The 17,704-nt window shown below is 44.2% G+C and overlaps 1 protein-coding gene across 14 annotated transcripts in view; it reads left to right on the forward strand.

Moving 5' to 3' along the window:
- The first annotated feature begins 293 nt into the window (after window positions 1–293).
- Window positions 294–17,704, forward strand: part of MBNL2 (muscleblind like splicing regulator 2) — an 80,401-nt gene continuing 62,990 nt past the window's right edge. For 3 of the 14 annotated variants that reach the window (XM_053384601.1, XM_053384603.1, XM_053384610.1), the window contains exon 1: window positions 296–465. The gene's annotated coding sequence lies outside the window, so the exon portion shown is untranslated. Of the gene's footprint in view, window positions 466–955; window positions 1,041–10,545; window positions 10,766–17,704 lie in introns of those variants that run through there. The other 11 variants (XM_053384604.1, XM_053384606.1, XM_053384607.1 and 8 more) reach the window with 8 other exon arrangements.

The following is a 17,704-nucleotide window of genomic DNA, read 5'->3' on the forward strand; positions in this document are numbered from 1 at the left end:
CTGAGGCGGCGGCGAGGCCTGAAGCGCCGCGAGAGGGACTGTCGGTTTCCGCCCCACGTCACGCTTCGCCAGGAGAGGGCCGGCCAGCTGAAAGCCGAGGCCGCCCGACGCCGGTCCCTAAAGCTCCGAGGCGGGTGCGCCTCCGAGGGACGCGCGGCGACCCCCGGGCATGGGCCGCAGAGGCGCCGGGGGTGCAGCGGGCTCAGGGAAGCCGCCCGCGTCTCCCGCCGCCGCCGCCGCCCGGCGTCTCCTCGCGCGCTGCCTGCCGGCGGGGGCTGCAGCGGCTCTGTGAGGAGGAGCAGAAGAGGCGGCGCCGCGGCGGCTTTGGCCCGGCCCTTCGGGGTGGGCCCGGGCCAGCCCGTCCCCAGCGGCCGCCCCCGCCCGCCGCGCCGGCAGAGCTGGCAAGTTCCTGCCTTTCGCGCCCAGCCCCAGACGCGCGGACGCGGCTCGGTCTCTCCGCGGCAGGTGAGGGGACGAAGCGGCGGCGGCGGCGAGGGCGAGGGGACCTTGGCGAGGCGCGGCGGGTGGCGGCCAGGTGCGGGCGGCGGGCTGAGGGGAGGACGCCGGCCTCTCTCCCGGGGGCGGCGGGGACGCACGTAGGGAACGCGGGCTGGGCGGGGGGTCGCGGCGAGGCGGCGGCGGCGTCACCTCTCCGCCCGCCCGCGCGCAGCGGGTACTATGGAGATGAGCGCAGGTTCGCTGCGCAAGAAGAGCCGCGGCGTTGCCAGGCGCCCTGTTTACCCTCCAGACCCGGGTTTACGCGTTTGGCGTGCTCTTTTCCCGGGGACCCGACGCTCGCGCACTCACACGAGCAGTTGGCGCCCGAGGTGCTGCCGGGTTTAACCCCTGGCTGTCCGGCTCCCCCCGCGCCGAGGAGGCACCGGGGCTGGTGGGGCGTCGGGAGAGGCGTTCTTTGCAAGGGACGCGCGTGTGAAGGAGCAGAACGCCTCTCCCTCTCTTTGCTCAGGGAGGAGGGAGGAGTAGTTCTGACTTAGATCAGATTAAAAGCCATGATGGGAGCCAGATCCCTTTCCCTTAGGGTATGCCAACTTGGTCTACTACTCCTTCAATCCCCTCCCCCCTAATAATAGTAATAATCATAATCATAATGACACCAACGCCAAGGTCTCCTGCAGCTGACTCAGGCCTTTTTCAAATCTTTCCCCTCCCCGAGTAATGAGTAGCATATGTAACTTGGGATCCGCTTGAATGAGGCACAAATGCGTTGGTTTTCAACAGTTTTTTAAAAGATCTGACGCATCTGCGTCTGCCCTTGCGGAAAGAAGAATAAAGTTACGTGCCTGCCTGTCCAGGGTACAACAGTGTCAGGCTACTGAGAACGTGTGGAAAGAAAGCCACGCACTCCCTATTACTTTTGGTTCAGTGCAGATTCACAGTTTTGTTAACTCAGCATTTGGCAACCCCTGGTGCTTTTTGGTGGTAGCAGCAGCAGCAGCAGCGAGCAGCTCATGTTTGCATTTGGCTGAATTGTTTCAAGCAAGGAAGAGAGCCTGACTGCAAGGTGCTTTGTATGGTGGTGTTTTCTAAATGTTTTGTTTCCTGGTTCTGTAGTTGCAGCTGTTGGTGAGATTGGTGCAAGAAGTAACATTCTTAGGGACATTGCATTTACAGAAGTGATCTGGCGCCAGAAACAGAGTTCAGAGACAGTAAAATATGTTGTTCTCTTGGCTGTTAAGGATCTGTGACCAGGACTACTCTGTAAGAGGGGAAGATGAAAGAAAATGCAACACTAGAGGCAGAGGAATTTTACATAAAAACAAGGCTTCAGACACTGAGGCTGCATTGGGATGGTATCTTTTTTCTGCAGGCTTGCAATTCATAAAATCCCATTTTATGCAGTATGATATTGTTTGAATGCAAGAAAACATTACGTTTGTGAAAATGCTGCAATCCTATGCCTACATGGGAAGTCCCATGTGCTCACTGATACTTAAAGAGCAATCTTGTGTGTTTTTACTCAGAAGTAAGTTCACTAGTGGGTCGCGGGGACGCGGGTGGCGCTGTGGGTAAAAGCCTCAGCGCCTAGGGCTTGCCGATCGAAAGGTCGGCGGTTCGAATCCCCGCGGCGGGGTGCGCTCCCGTTGCTCGATCCCAGCGCCTGCCAACCTAGCAGTTTGAAAGCACCCTCGGGTGCAAGTAGATAAATAGGGACCGCTTACTAGCGGGAAGGTAAACGGCGTTTCCGTGTGCTGCGCTGGCTCGCCAGATGCAGCTTTGTCACGCTGGCCACGTGACCCGGAAGTGTCTCCGGACAGCGCTGGCCCCTGGCCTCTTAAGTGAGATGGGCGCACAACCCTAGAGTCTGTCAAGACTGGCCCGTACGGGCAGGGGTACCTTTAAGTTCACTAGTGGTGCTTGCTCCCTAAGCAACTGTGTTTAGGATTTCAGTCTTCCTCCCAGTTAAGCCTGCATGGAATTTCAGACTACATCCCACTGAAATCACTTGAGATTTACTTCTGAATATACGTGCTTAGATTTGTGCTGTGAGTGCAGTCTCCTCCTCCACTGGACTCGGTGAAGAGAGCCACCTTGCTTTTAGTGGAACAGCCCCCCCTCCTGACACAATCGTGCACCAAAGGCTACATACCAGTGGTGTGAAAGAGTGGGTGCCATCTTACATTCTCATGTGTATTATAAGATGGATGGGAAGGTGGCACACTCCATTCAAACCATGCATGGTAGAAGGGGGTCATATATATTTGTTAATTTGCGCACCCATATGCAGTCTCCCAATCCACCATTGGTGATGGTGTAGTCTGCTTCCTGCGTGTATCTTTCTTGGTGGGTTGGAACAAAAAGGTGTAGCCTGACCCGTACTGAACTCATATTAAAACTTACCATTTAGTGAGGGGAGATTGTTGCCTAAGGAGAGTTTGCAAATTAAAATGATCATAACATGCTTTAAAAATGGCATTAAAGGTTCTGCACAATTGTCAACATGTGGGAAAAGTTGGCAGCATAGCTGACGTTTGTTTTGTATCTGGCTAGCACTGTCTTAGCTTCCGAGATCAGACGAGATCAGGCGTGTTCAGGGTAGTATGGCCATAGACATACGCGGGTGGCGCTGTGGGTAAAACCTCAGCTCCTAGGACTTGCCGATCGCATGGTCGGCGGTTCGAATCCCCGCAGCGGGGTGCGCTCCCGTTGCTCGGTCCCAGCGCCTGCCAACCTAGCAGTTTGAAAGCACCCCCGGGTGCAAGTAGATAAATAGGGACCGCTTTATAGCGGGAAGGTAAACGGCGTTTCCGTGTGCGGCTCTGCCTCGCCAGGGTAGCTTCGTCACGCTGGCCACGAGACCCGGAAGTGTCTGCGGACAGCGCTGGCTCCCGGCCTATAGAGTGAGATGAGCGCACAACCCTAGAGTCTGTCAAGACTGGCCCGTACGGGCAGGGGTATCTTTACCTTTACCTTTAGCGCTGTCTTATTGCTTTTAAGTTGCTGCCTTAGCATTATTTATTTGATTCAGTTGTCTCAATGTATTTCGTTTGTCTTAACAGGCAGCTTGAGAACATTTTAAATATATGAAAACTTTTGAACTTTATATTAAAAAACCTGAACTGAATTGTGATTCCCATCAAAAATATTATCATGTGTTTCAAGCTGCTGAGCTGTGGCATTTAGACTTGCAGTTTGCCTTTGTAGTTCTGAATTAATTATAATAATTTTATAAACACTTAAATGCAATGTTATATTAAAGGATAAAATTAGCACTATATGGGTGCCTTGGAGCCACTTTTAGGATGTATGAAACCAACATATGGTAGTGAAATGTTGGTGGGCACCTAACAGTGTTCCATCGACTTGGGTAGACCATACATCCAGTAAATGAACTCTGAATTGCAGTGGTTGCTTAAATCTATAAACCTAAGGCTGTATTGTCCCTGCATAGGGAGTTAGTAACTAGGAAGTGGACACAATAGAACTTACTTCAAAGTAAACATGGAAAAGGATTCTGTTGCACATTTGTTCATTTCTTATAGAAATGTGGGGTTGTTGTTTTTTTCCTGACTAGTGAGAATACTGAACAGTCATACCAAAATGACTTGCTTTGGATATTCTTGGGTTAAGTCCCATTGAATTCATTGGGAGAAAACAATACTGTGTGTGGATCATAATTTAACTTTGCTCCAGATGAAATAAGTGAATTTAGTAATACTGTAGCATCTGATAATTATACCGCCTGGTTGCCTCCTAATTTAATATGTTATAAAAGTAGTGGGGTTGTAGCTGCTGTATGTCATGGGGGAAAGGGCCCAACTCAGATATAATGAATACAGTGTTTAATTAAATATCTTAATAGGGGCATGTGGAAAAATAAGAGAGCGATTCTTCAAGTTGTAGAAGAACTGATGTGTCATCAACTCCTTTCTTTTGTTCTCCTATTCTCATCCAAGCTGCAACTTGTTGCACACTCATAGTTTTCTCATTTAATGTTTAACTCTGCAAACACACCCTACCCAAAGGAAGATGCAACCATCGCCAGGCAGCATCTATTACTTCTTTCCACATGTCTAAACCTGATCCTTAAAGCTGGTATCTCAATAGGCTATCAGTGAATCGCATGGAATGCCAGATGTTCAAAGAAAATGGGCTACTGCCTGTTTACAATGGCTGCACTTGTACATATTGCTGAACCATGGTCTAGCACTACATGCATGAGTGTAAATGAACGGAGGCTAGCTCTTCTACAAAAATAGTCCTGCATTAAGGATAGAGATCACTTTTTCAATTTTGGGGTGTGGGTTGAGCACAGTCTCTGATGGAAAATGCTTGTCCATTTTTGAAATTTTATCAATGGCAAGATAAACTTAGATATTGTTGACTTCCCACCCCACCCCAGCTCACATTGGGTTGAGTAAAAAATAAGTTAGGGTACTTAAAAATAAGTGGATCGTCTTATTTTTGGAAGAGCCCAAATTTAGACTCCCTTGTGGCCCCCAAACCCCATGTCAAGGTGCAATCGTTATAAGCCATGGAATTTCTGTGGCTTATAATGACAGAAACCCTCTAATTAGGACCAACCAAACTGTCACAAAATAGTGGCAGACTTTCTCTTCATCAGGCAACTATTGCGCAAAGCAGATGATGGGGCAATGAAGAAAAAGCAAAAGTAAAATAACAATAAAATAAAGGCAATTTATAGTTAAGCATGCCTGAAAGGAATCCTCTTGATGTTCTCTTATCAGCCTAGCCTCAGGAAAAACCCTCTCCAGAGTAGTTAATTCTCACACAAATATACCTGTTTACCACATTCTTTTCATAGAGTTTGCTGTTTGTGTGCATTTTGCCTATTAAATGGTGAGAATGTGCATTGTGTGAGAGGAGGCAGCTGTCTCCTTATCCTCCCATTCTTTTAAGAGTTATTTAAAAAATGGATCTGTTTGGGAACTCTTTTTTTTGTAGGGGGGAGGACAGTTTTCCTTCCTGGTGTTCTGGCCAGGGCATTTGTCAGTACCTGCCAAACGGTGATGCTGTATGGCTGCTCATTATGCCCTGGGAGTTGTCCTTCTCCAACATAGGCGCCTACCAGGTAAAATTATAGAAGCAAATTACAGCCAGGGATGGAGAAGCTGTAGCCCCCTAGATGTTATTGGCCGTACACAGAAAACATTTTTGGCTTACCTTGAAACCAGTAAAGGGTAAAACAGTCTTCAGATCTTGCGGTGTGAAGTGCTTACTGTGTAGCTGACCACAGTGAAGGACTCTATGCATGTCCATTTACCAAAGCCGTGTCCAGATTAAATTGAATTAATGAAGATTGACAGATATTGTGTCCTCAGTGGGAATGATAGGGACACCCATAACAGATAGGGATCAGTCTCCTCTTGTCACTCAGGTCTAAAACCTTGGGGACTTGCATAAACTACTCTTGTACTTGGCACTTCAGGATAGGCTGGAATGCTTTTGTGTCAGATTCTTAAGGCTGTACAGTGGTACCTCGGGTTACATACGCTTCAGGTTACATACGCTTCCGGTTACAGACTCCACTAACCCAGAAATATTACCTCGGGTTAAGAACTTTGCTTCAGGATGAAACAGAAATCGTGCATCGGCGGCGCAGCGGCAGCAGGAGGCCACATTAGCTAAAGTGGTACCTCAGGTTAAGAACAGTTTCAGGTTAAGAACAGACCTCCAGAACTAATTAGGTTCTTAACCCGAGGTACCACTGTCAATGCAAGATTGCTCTTGAAGTTGGTTTTGAGGCTTCAGCTGGTGCAGAGTACAGCAGGAGTCAATCTGCTTGCTGGATTAGGTCATCGCTGGCACAGCACATGACGTGGGTCAAGTGTCAACATTGTTGGGCACCTACCTAAGCACCGGGAGCTCAGACGGGCTCATTGCCAATTCCACTGCCATTGGAATCCCTTCCACCACCAGAGCTGTGGCATGACACTGCTGCCACCACTGCTGGTACATTCTTCAGTCACTTCCTTGCCTTTGTGCCCTCTTTCTTTTCGTGATGCTTATCCAGAAGCAGTACATATTATGGGAGCTTAGCTGATACTTGGCTCTGTTATGCAGCAGGTGGCCATCATGGTAGAGGCAATGCCTGACGTTCTTGGGGAATGTAACCTGGTGGTTGTCTCTTGTTGGCTCAGATCACACACTAAGCAATAACTGCCTGCTGCCAGGTGGCATGTCTGTGGAGATAAGGAGGCCAAAGTGAGTGTACAAAGGAGATGTGCTGTATGGGAACTCGGGTGGTAGAACCAGATGGGGCCCCATTAGTAGCATGAAAAGACTGATTTAAACCTGATGTTGACCCTGCATGTTTGTGCTTCGTAATCTGAATGGACTCCCCAATTCTATGTCCTGACCTTGACCTATAAGTCATAAGTGTTTTGGGAATTCATATTGACCGTAGCAGGCAGCATGCCAGGGGTGCCTCTGGCTGAGTTGCTGCTGCATAACGGGAAAGAGAGTGGTAAGGGTAAGGCAGCTGTGAGGTTGGCGCAGTGCAAACACACTGGCAGGAGCACAGGAGTTGTAATGCGCTGGGCTAGATGCTGTATGATTTTGTTGTCTTTTTACTTATTTTGTTACTTCTATATTGCATTCTATAGGTTTCAGATTGTAATGCAATCAAATATAAGAAAGGAAAGCAATAAAATGCAATATTAATATTTAAGCTGATGGATTGTTGCCTTCCATCTTCCACCATGCATCCACAGATATGCCATGGACCAAATTAATAAAAATGCAATATTAATACAGTGGTACCTTGGGTTACAGACGCTTCAGGTTACAGACTCCGCTAACCCAGAAATAGTGCCTCGGGTTATGAACTTTGCTTCAGGACGAGAACAGAAATTGTGCGGCGGCGGTGTGGCGGCAGCGGGAGGCCCCGTTAGATAAAGTGGTGCTTCAGGTTAAGAACAGTTTCAGGTTAAGAACAGACCTCCAGAACGAATTAAGTTCTTAATCCGAGGTACCACTGTATTTAAACTGATGGATTGTTGCCTTCCATCTTCCACCATGCATCCACATATATGCCACGGACCAAAATAAGTTTTCAGGCCACAGTTTGGGAACCCCCAACCTAGAGCAAAACACTGGGGCTGGGAACATATCCAGTCCATTCTGCAACCGTTTCACTTGCTGTTGGTTCGCTTCCATACTGAATTCAAAGTGCTGGTTTTAACCTTTAAAAGCCTTTTTTGGACTGAGTGGCTTTCATACTGTCCTACCCACCATAAATTATAAGGATGGATTGGGTGCTGAGCCTCTCTTTATTTATTTTTAAAATATATAAGCTGCTCTTTTTTGTCAAAACACCCTCAAAGCGTTGCACTTGAAATTTAAAAACAAAACGCACAAGTCATAATCAGAACAAATCATACTTGGCATCATCTAGTAGTACTAAAAACACGTAGAAATGGGATGCTTTTCACACTCTTCCTAAACGTTGAGAGAAAGCACTAGATATGCCTCTTGAAGGACAGAGTTTCAGAGTTTGGATACTTCATCCATGAAGGCCGTCTTCCATGGATTCACCAGCTGAACAGGATGTGGAGCAGGGCTACCCTCTAAGTTCTCAGTAGGTTGGCAGAATCTTGTATGAGGACAGCAGACCTTTTTTGCAAGGTGTGTAGCCTGTGCTGCGGGTGTAAGTGACAGAAGGCACTCCTGCAAGGTGCAATATTGGGTCCAGGAGCAACATTGGCCTGTAAGTCTACTTTGATGGGATAGAGCAAAATGTCCCTTGAGCATCAGCATCAGTCAGACGATGTCTGCATTCAGTCTCAGCCTAATCAACCTCATCCATTTCATCATCAATTCTAAACACTTGCTTTAGCACCTAGCTGTTTAGTTGATGAAGTATAGAACTGGGTTTCATCAACATGATGATGATACCCAACTGCACAGCTCCAGACTATCTTGCCCCATGGCTTTGTGTGTGTGTGTTGAGCAATGTGTAATAGTATCAACTCCTGTGGAGTCCCACTTGACAGAACCCAGCGAGGAAATGAGCTTGCCTCATCAGTTATGGCTCCTTTGCATGTGTTCAGTTAGGCTTCCCTTTCGTTCCCATTAGAATAAATCACATTTGTTCTTCAGAGTGCTATTAAATGCCCAATGCTTATACTTCGGTGACTGAATGCTCTAGTCTAGACCATGTGTTAACAAGCTGGTCCATGTTACAAAAGTATCCACAGGCATCATTCAGGTGGTCAGCAGTGTATCCTGTGAACCACCCTGAGACCTGCGGTTGTAAGGCGGTATACAAATTTAATTAATAATGATAATGATGTCTGTGGATTTGTGGTTGAAGATGAGTGATGGCACATCCATTGCAATAAGTATTCCTAGTGATTTTTAATTGCATTTTATTGTTTCTTTATATTTCTTATGATTTATTGTACTGCAATTTGAAATCTACGGCATGCAATAAAATACAGCGTATGAGAAGTAAAATTACAACAGGCAGACAAGTTGTCTTCTAAGACACTCAGCATTTTTCAAGTGGTCTATGGGGGGGGGGAGTGTTTGGGAACTACTGCTCTAGACCATTATCTTGTTGAATGTATGTATTAGCCCTTATAGATCATTGTAGTGTAGGAAGGAACCTAAAGGAACTGTTTATTCTTCAAGTGTTAGTTTTTCCATGAAGCGAAACTCTCAGGAAATAATAATAATACTTATTTATTAAATTTGTTAGTTTCTTTATCTTGTCCAAGGCAACCTGAAGTGACTTACAACCAACCAAGCCATGCCAAGAAATCGTTGGAGCTAATTAAAAAACACATCTCTATTGTGCCGCAGGAATTATATCTCAATCTGTACCTCAGCATCCAAATTATTGGAAGATATGTGTTTTATATATAACCCATTTATTTATAGGATTTCTTACTTTGACAGTAGGTCTCAGGGCAAGCTGCAACCATATAAAATAAGTTAAAACAATTTACAACAGAAAAACTGAGCGAGTCCTAAATTCTACGGGTTGTATCCAATGTTAGTTTTAATTCAGAGTGCATCAATAGAAATTAATGAGCATGACTAACTTAGATCCATTAATTTCAGTGGGCCTACTCTGAGTAAAATTTAGTTGGCTACGGCTCTGAATCTCAACTATCAAACATCAGGCGATGCGTCCTCAGCATGCAAAGGAAACTATGCAACAAAAATGCCAGCTGTGCTTCTGTGGAGATCTAGTTCCACAGGTGTGCCCTCTCTGTGGCTGGGCTGCCACATCCTGAACTTCTGAAGGTGGCAGAATCACCCTCTGCTGATCTTAACACCCCCCTCTCCCCCAAAAATAATAATTCTGTAGGGATGGAGACAGTCTCTCAGGTCTTTTCCTACCTCATGTGTGCCAAACGTAACTTTAAAAATATAACATCAGACTCTTTTTCAAATTTAGAAGCTAAATAAATGAGGTAATGCTATGGTACGTTGTTTGCGGCAAACCTCTTTCTAAGAAAAAAATGCAATTTCCACATTGAATGTGGAGATTATAAACCGCTTGTCTAAATTCATCAGCTTTTATTTTGGCAACCTTTTTTTTTTTTGAGTGAAGGTTACATTACTTGGATTAATATGCACGAACAAATCTCAGTACCAACAGATGGCAGCCTGTTAACCATAACCCTGTACATACCAGCACTACTGCTTCTGAGGGGGGAAAAAGCTGGTGGTGTTGACTCTTTCGTCTGATTTTAAAATGTAAATTATTTCCTTCAGTATTTGTATGCATGTCCTCCTGTGTTTTCTTTCAAATCGTTCTCAAATCAGCCTGCAATTGAATCGGTACCTGAGCATCTGGTGGTGTTTCTCCCCCTACCCCCTTCTTTTATTTCTGTTTTCTTGTAGAGGTGTCATTTTACCTTCTCAAGAAACACCATTTTCCAGGGAGATTCCTTTCTCATTGGCGTGGACGCATTGTTTTTGCACATTAGGCAAGCTGCGCTGCCTTGTCAGTCAATGCATTCCAACCAGTTTAAGACCAACAGAGCTGCTGAACTACTGTGTGATTGGCTACAGTGGACTGGGAGGGATTTTGCTGGAAGGAAGGGCTGCAGTTGTTCACCAACAGAGTTCAGGCTGCCTTTGCTTCATCATCGAAAGGAAAATCCCCAGATAAAGCGTATGGCTTCCAGAGAGGCGGGAGAAAATAAGCAGCGGTAATTATTTCACCGGAGACTTATTCATCGTCATGATGCAATCGAAAAGATAGGACCGCTATTGCATTAGAGTATTTTGTTTGCGTGATTTAAGTGTCAGATAGACAGAGGAACACAAGGTATGTAGGAGGCTGGTTTTCTTTTACTGAATGTTTAAAGAGTTTGCTGCAGTATGCTGCATACCATATGTGTTGCTTAAAGGGGCAGAAAAAGAGACATCCCCCCCCCATGTACAAAGAGTCTCTGTAGGATGTTTGTGTTTTATTAAGAGAATTCAGTGTAAAGCAATTCAAGTGATCCTGTCTCTCTATAGGATGATGGGACAGATCTATTGAAAAATAACACATTTTTTTGTGGGGAAACAAGCAGTCAATGTTTCTAAAAAGTATTGCATGTCTAAATGAACCTTGAATCTGGGAAGGGGATTAATGAACTTTGCAACAGATAGATTCGAAAGGAGTTCATGGAATAAAACATTCTGTCTTGCGGGGGGGGGGGGATGTCAGCTTAAACTAACAGCACAACCCTGTACCAGTTTCGTCAGAAATAAGCCCCGCTATGTTCAATGGGGCTTACTCCCAGGTAAGCCTGTGATTGTTTTAGTGAAGCTACCTGCCAAAATTTGGCAATGGCCATAATTTCTAAAAGGAATCTGTTTCTTCACAAAAGAACAGTGGGAATCGTAGCCCATTGCAATGTACGTCTCCATGATTTGATAGCAGTGATTGATTTGGAGTGTTATTTTCAAACTTGTCATGCTATTTCCAAAGTTGTCAGTACTGTAGAACCCTTATATAAAACAGAAATGGCCAGGCTAGTAATAGTTACTGCAGATATCTTATCTATATACATTTTTAATGAGAACACACAGCCAGCAGAATAATTTAATGAGGAGGCCTGGCTTTTAAAGCCGAGACATGTCAGTTTACTTGATAAGAACTAGCTACAAGCAGCAACAGAGAAGATTTATGTTGAATACTCTCACTTACGAGATTGGGGAAAGCTGCAGTTTGGATGGAAGACTCTGATTCTTCTGAATAGAAAGTTGGGTTTGAAAAGGCAGAGTTTACTGTTAATTTCACTGTCTTCTATACCCACTGTGTTCAAGAAGAAATCAATTTGCAGAAATTGGTTGTTAGTTGTTCATTTCTCTCTTTTTTTTCATTCTTGACCATTGTTTTTTACACACACATGATTTTATGATGAAGGTTTTTAAAACTGAAGCATGAAAAATACTAATTCATGATCTGTCATGGGTATTTAAGCATACAGTTCATTTCTCAAAACATTTCTCAATTAAAGGAGTTCAGACTGAGCATGCTTTCAGAGTTGAACTATAATATCGTATTTAGCTGCTACCAAACAAACTGGTATTGCAAAAGCAGAATAGTAACTGCTTGTCTGGTTTTTAGGGCATGTACTTAAAGATTTATCAAGTTGCTTCTATGCAGTGCAACATCTCTGTAATTTTAAGAAATGTTCCAATTTTGTTTCACTGAAAAATGTTTCGCCTATCTGTACAAAGTTGCACATAATGTTTAGTTAATCCAAACACACAAGTATGTTGTATCTGTTAAGTGAGGAGTTGCTTAACTTCTCATTTGTCCTATCATTTACTTCCTGATATGGCAGAGTGTTGATCGGAATGTGCTCCTAGCTACAATATAGCTGCAATTATATATCCAGTTTTCTTGGAGTAAACTTTATTGAACCCAATGAGACTTTTGGGTAGATATGTGTAGGATTGCTCTGTGATTGCCTTCATTTGTTCAGAGAGGCTTCTGGAAGGTTGATATTGATATAGGCTGCTTTTCTATTTTAGAACAGTGCCTTTTTCAAATTACTAAAAAAAACGGGGAAAAAGAATTGCCTTTAGGAATACTTAAGGAGTAATTCTACACCAGCATAAAGCAAGCTTGCCATAAAGTAAGCCAATTTTAAAGTTACACCAGATCCAAGCTCTGTTACGCAGTGGGGTTGTTGCTATCAGGCCTAAGCCTGGTAGAGGAAAAACAAGCCTTTAAATAGTGTTTTAGTTACATTTCCCTTTTTCCTGGTTTGATTTATTCCGGGGTGCCAGTTCATATGACTCAGCTGAAAGGGCTTAGAATCCAGACAAAGTCCCACCACACCCCAGAACACCCCATTTTCAGGGCTTTCTCCAGTTTAAGATTCACTGGATCTCAGGTAAGCTGGGATGGAGGAGATACTGGCATATCTCTGGCTGAGCCGAGGTTGAGGCAGTGTAGCCCAGCTGTGCCAAGAATCCCCCTGCTCAGCCAGAGATCTGCTGGATCCTAACCCACTCATCCCAGTGGATCATTTTATCATTTCCCCTGTAATTGGAGCTACTTGTATGGCATTGTTTTTTAATTCTCCCAACTTCAGATTGCTTGTAAAGTGTGTAAAGGGAGGACACTACTATGCAACTCGCTGGCTGATGTTATATGTAAGCTCTGATAGATAAATTGAAACACCAAATCTACGAGTCCAGGATGAAGATAAGATGCCACCCTAACAATAAACAAGACCTAAGTTTTTATTTGAATTCTGTTAGTATTATCTATAAGTAAGATATCTGTCACATATATCTAATATACAATTTAAATAACTTTCCTTAGCCCAAACCTGGTGATCTCAAGATGTTTTGGATTCTACAGCCTCCACCAACCTCTGCCAGTGTGGTCAGTAATCACGGATGATGGAAACTGCAGTTCAAAACGTCTAAAGGTTGTGGAAGACTAGTTTGGAGTGTTTCAGCATCTTACACGGCATCGTGGCAAATACCGCTTTCAGCAGATATAAGAGGAAGCACGTAGCACTAGTATTTTGGGGCTAGATTGCCAGCTCATTTTCAGACCCAATTCATGGTTCTCATGTTAATGTTCTAAACCATAAACAACTTAGGCCCTAAATATATGAAAGAACACTTCCTTCTCTACAGACCCTCTTGGGGACTAAGATCAACAGAGGGTAGTTCCTCTGCCTGCAGAGGTTTGGCGTAGTAGTGACTGGAAGAGAGGGCATTCTCTGTGACAGTCACTGTGTTGTGGAACACCCTACTTACAGAGGTAGGTCTGGAATGCTCATTATACAGCTTGCGGGCAATTCTGAAGACGTACTTCATTAACTGGCTTTTGACACTCGGGGTGTATATTTTTAGGATCCACTTTGTTTTTGGTAATTGTAAGTTGTTTTAAAATGTTTTTAATACTGTTTTTTAATGTTGTAACCTGCTCTGGGACTTTGGGGGAGGGATAGGATGATGATGATGATGAAGAAGATGAAGAAGAAGAAGAAGAATGATGTATGGGGTGTTAGGGGAGGAGTAGCACCTCTGATCCCCACTATGCACTCAGCTCTCACCTGTGGCTCCTAGAAGCTGTCAGTATGTGACAGTGGCCACACACCAGGAAAGGCTTCAACTGGCTGGCTAAACCAGGTGTGGGTAGCTGATGGGTCTCAAACCCTTAGTGAGTTAGGGATTTCCCCCACATGCAAAGATAGGCTCCAGCAGATGGAGTGGAAAAAAGCAATAGCGGGTCCAATGGTCAAGAAGGCAGTTTTGGCACATGCCATAGAGGTTAGTGAGGGGCAGATTGGGCTCATCAATCTGAGAAGGCAGCCCATACAAGAGAAGGAAAAATCTGGTCCTAAACCTCCACCGCCTAACAAGATATCTTCGGGAGAAGAAAAGGCTAAGGAGTAAACCCTACACAAATTCAGAGTGGTGTCCCTAAGACAGTTTCATGGGGACTTCATGCCTCCTTCTGGAAAATCCTGCAGCCAAGCTGTTGCCCAATGTGTTGCTCTGCTTTCCTTTGGCCCACATCAGAGAGATCTTATTGTCTGGGCAGCCCAGGACCTCCACACACAATGCTCAGGTTTGCATCCCAGGTAGGTCACTGGTGCTGCTAATGTTCACTCATGGAGGTGCACTCCATTGTCTCTTGAGACGGATGCCAATAACAGCAGCCGCAGCAACAACAATAATGGAAAGCAGACTCAGAGGAAAGCAGCCACTGCGATACCAAATGGGAAGGTAATTGAGCATGAAGTGTCGGAATGCACTGTAACAATAGTAGCTGGGGCACTCCCCTTGTGGAGGACACTGGGCAAGGCAAGGCAAGATATAGTGCACCTGAATCATACGTTTGCAGTACTAGCTACCCAAAACCCAAGCTTTTTTCATTCTTCTAGTGACAGTTTTGGGTCAAGACAACCTTTATTAGGATGATGGTACTCTGTGAATTGGCCCTATGCCACAGTACTTGGGATGCGATGGAGTTGCGTCATGCATAATTTCCTTTTTGCATGATCCTCTGGGGATCTGACTAGTTTGGAAATGAATTGTCTGTATGTATAGGCTGGACACCACTGAGCAGGAGTCGCATGCGCCTCCATCCTTTTGCTTGAGACATCAACAACTATTTGCTTTCTAAGTTGTTTTGTGCAGTGCGTCAGCTCTCTCTGCTTGTGGCACATTGTGCTCTGGACTGCCAAGACTTGTGAATGGATAGTCCTGCTGTTAGGCAGGAAATTGTGCTAGAACGCTTGTGGCAAAAAGTCTGTGATTACCAAGGTGTGTGCCCTTCATTGGGTGGGCACTGAATGCTCTCATTGTAGAAAGCACAGCTCAAGAGAACTTGGCAGTATATTTTTAACTTCAAGTAGTGTGAGGAAAATGTGAAGTATATACATCTCTAAATATCACATGTGAACACTGAGGTAAGGCATGCTAGCCTGAAAAAACTGTTCCAGAAGTATTTAACACTCTTTGCTTTTACTCGCGATGGATGTTGCCTGAGGCCGCTAGCAGAACTCATTATGTTTGGAACAGGGAGGAAGGCTACTCCAAATGCCAGGTGCCGTATTCACCTGCAGGTATAAGAAGAATTCGTTGGCAACCATGAAGGTTTCATTTATGCACTCATATTAGAGGGAGTGATGGTGGAAATTGGTATGGTTGCTATTGCATGTTATCGTGTTGACTCTTGGGGCATGATCCGGTTCCACTGATTTTAATGGGAATATTAACCATGTGTTTAAATAACTTGCACTGAAATCAATGGATGCTTAAAATCTTTGGTCTGGCAAGACTTTGGCCTTTTGATTTCTATCTCATTAGTGCATTAGCCTTTTTGGAAAACAAAGAAGAGGTAATGCTTAATAAACATAACTTGTGTATATTCTCTATTGAATTTAATGGGGCTTATGTGCACCTACATTTAATCAATCAATCAATCCAATCAGTTAATTAATTAACAGCCCTTCAGCCCAAGGATCACTGGGCGGTTTACAGTATAAGAACACAAAAATACATTTAATATAAAGATACTAGTTGTAGTTGTAGTAGTAGTAGTTGTTGTTAGGTGATATTTACTGATGTGGTATTTGAATTTAGAATACAATATATGGGGATACCTAAGAATGACATTGATATAATAAAACTACTATTAAGCAGAGAGGACAGTCTCGTGCAAAAATATGATTTGAAATTTGCCTTGTGTCCTAGAATTCCGCGAACATCCATCTGGTAATTGGTAAATAACAGCATATCTACAATTTGAGTTCCTGCATGAATTAATTAATATCCACATATCCATCTCTTTGATATACTGTGCTCTGCTGTTGCTCCCTTGAGTGTATTGATCTTAATTGCCGTTCTTTTGCTAATTTAATTTTAGCTTCTGATGGAAAATTCTGTCCTGTGTTCCCTTTACTCCTTCCTACTACCTGGAGTGAAGCACGAATTAACATTACATATGTACCAGTTCAAAACATGCAGTTCAAAACTACATCAACCATTATATACATTTTGTAATTTAATAACCACACATATTAAAAGCCCAATATAACAAATCCCATTGGTTTCAATTGGGTTTATTGGCTTGGAGAATTTGTGGATACTTTACACTCTGATCCTAATCCTAGCTGTGATTACATGGAAAATAAATTCCAATAATTTTGGCAGGTCTTGCTTCTTAGGAAGTGTGTTTATACTGAAGTCTTTGGTTTTTATTTATCTCCCGGCTCAGTTGAAATATTACCTTCTTGATGGTTGAGCCAATTCATCACAATGGGATTTCACACCACCAAAAAACCACCGTATGTCCAAATCCTATGAAGTACTGCTGACATTAACAGCAGAAACCAGATTCTGTGGGGACTTACTAGATAGTAGCTAAGCAGTTTGAACTCTCCCACGTGATTGGGATGAAGAAACAGGGCTCAAGGGAGTTGAGATCTGGAGACGGCACACACACACTGTATATTTAAAGCACATGACTTACCTCAAAGAATCCTGGAAACGGTAGTTTAACCACTGCAGAGCTACAATTTCCAGCATTTAGTTCCTAGACTTCTTCGGGAGAAGTCATGTGCTTTCAATGTGCATTAAACATGTGGTGTGTACACACCAGAGAGGCAGCTCCGGCCCAGCAGAGGTAACCTTTAAATCAGACCTCAGTGTAAAGGTGTCCTATAGAATCTTTCCACTTTCAGAGCTGTTGCAAGTTTGCATTTGCTAACATAGCATACGCCTACTTACTCTCTTAACTTGCTTTTGTGGCATCAGGAAAGACACCCTCATTTAAGCAATGTGCCTTTTTGCAGCGAGTTACTAATCGCTTTGAAACTAACCTGACTGGCTTGATCACTTTCCACTTGCAAGAGTTGTTATCCATTACATCTTGCCTGGGCTTGACCGACAAACCCACAGGCAGAGTAGACCTAAGGCAGCAGATTTTATTAAAGATTTCACAAACTGCTTCCAAATCCTTGTTTGAAATTGAAATCCTAGTGTGACGTAGGTTTGGAAGCGGTCCTGGTTAGGGCTGGCCTTAAGTTGCATGGCATTGGCAAGCTTTGGTTATTGCAAACCACAGAAGGGAGGGGTGAAGCTGCTGCGCGTGACGGGGATGGGGCAGAACAAGGAGTGCTCAAACTTGTGGAACATTCCCAATCATTTGTTGATTAGGTGAGCATGACATGTGAACCAGTATGGTAAGCTAAACGTAATTGGTCTGTTGGCTTTTCAAAGCTCATCCCGACAAAGA

Source organism: Podarcis raffonei, chromosome 4 (assembly GCF_027172205.1).
Source record: "Podarcis raffonei isolate rPodRaf1 chromosome 4, rPodRaf1.pri, whole genome shotgun sequence".
NCBI lineage: Eukaryota > Metazoa > Chordata > Lepidosauria > Squamata > Lacertidae > Podarcis > Podarcis raffonei.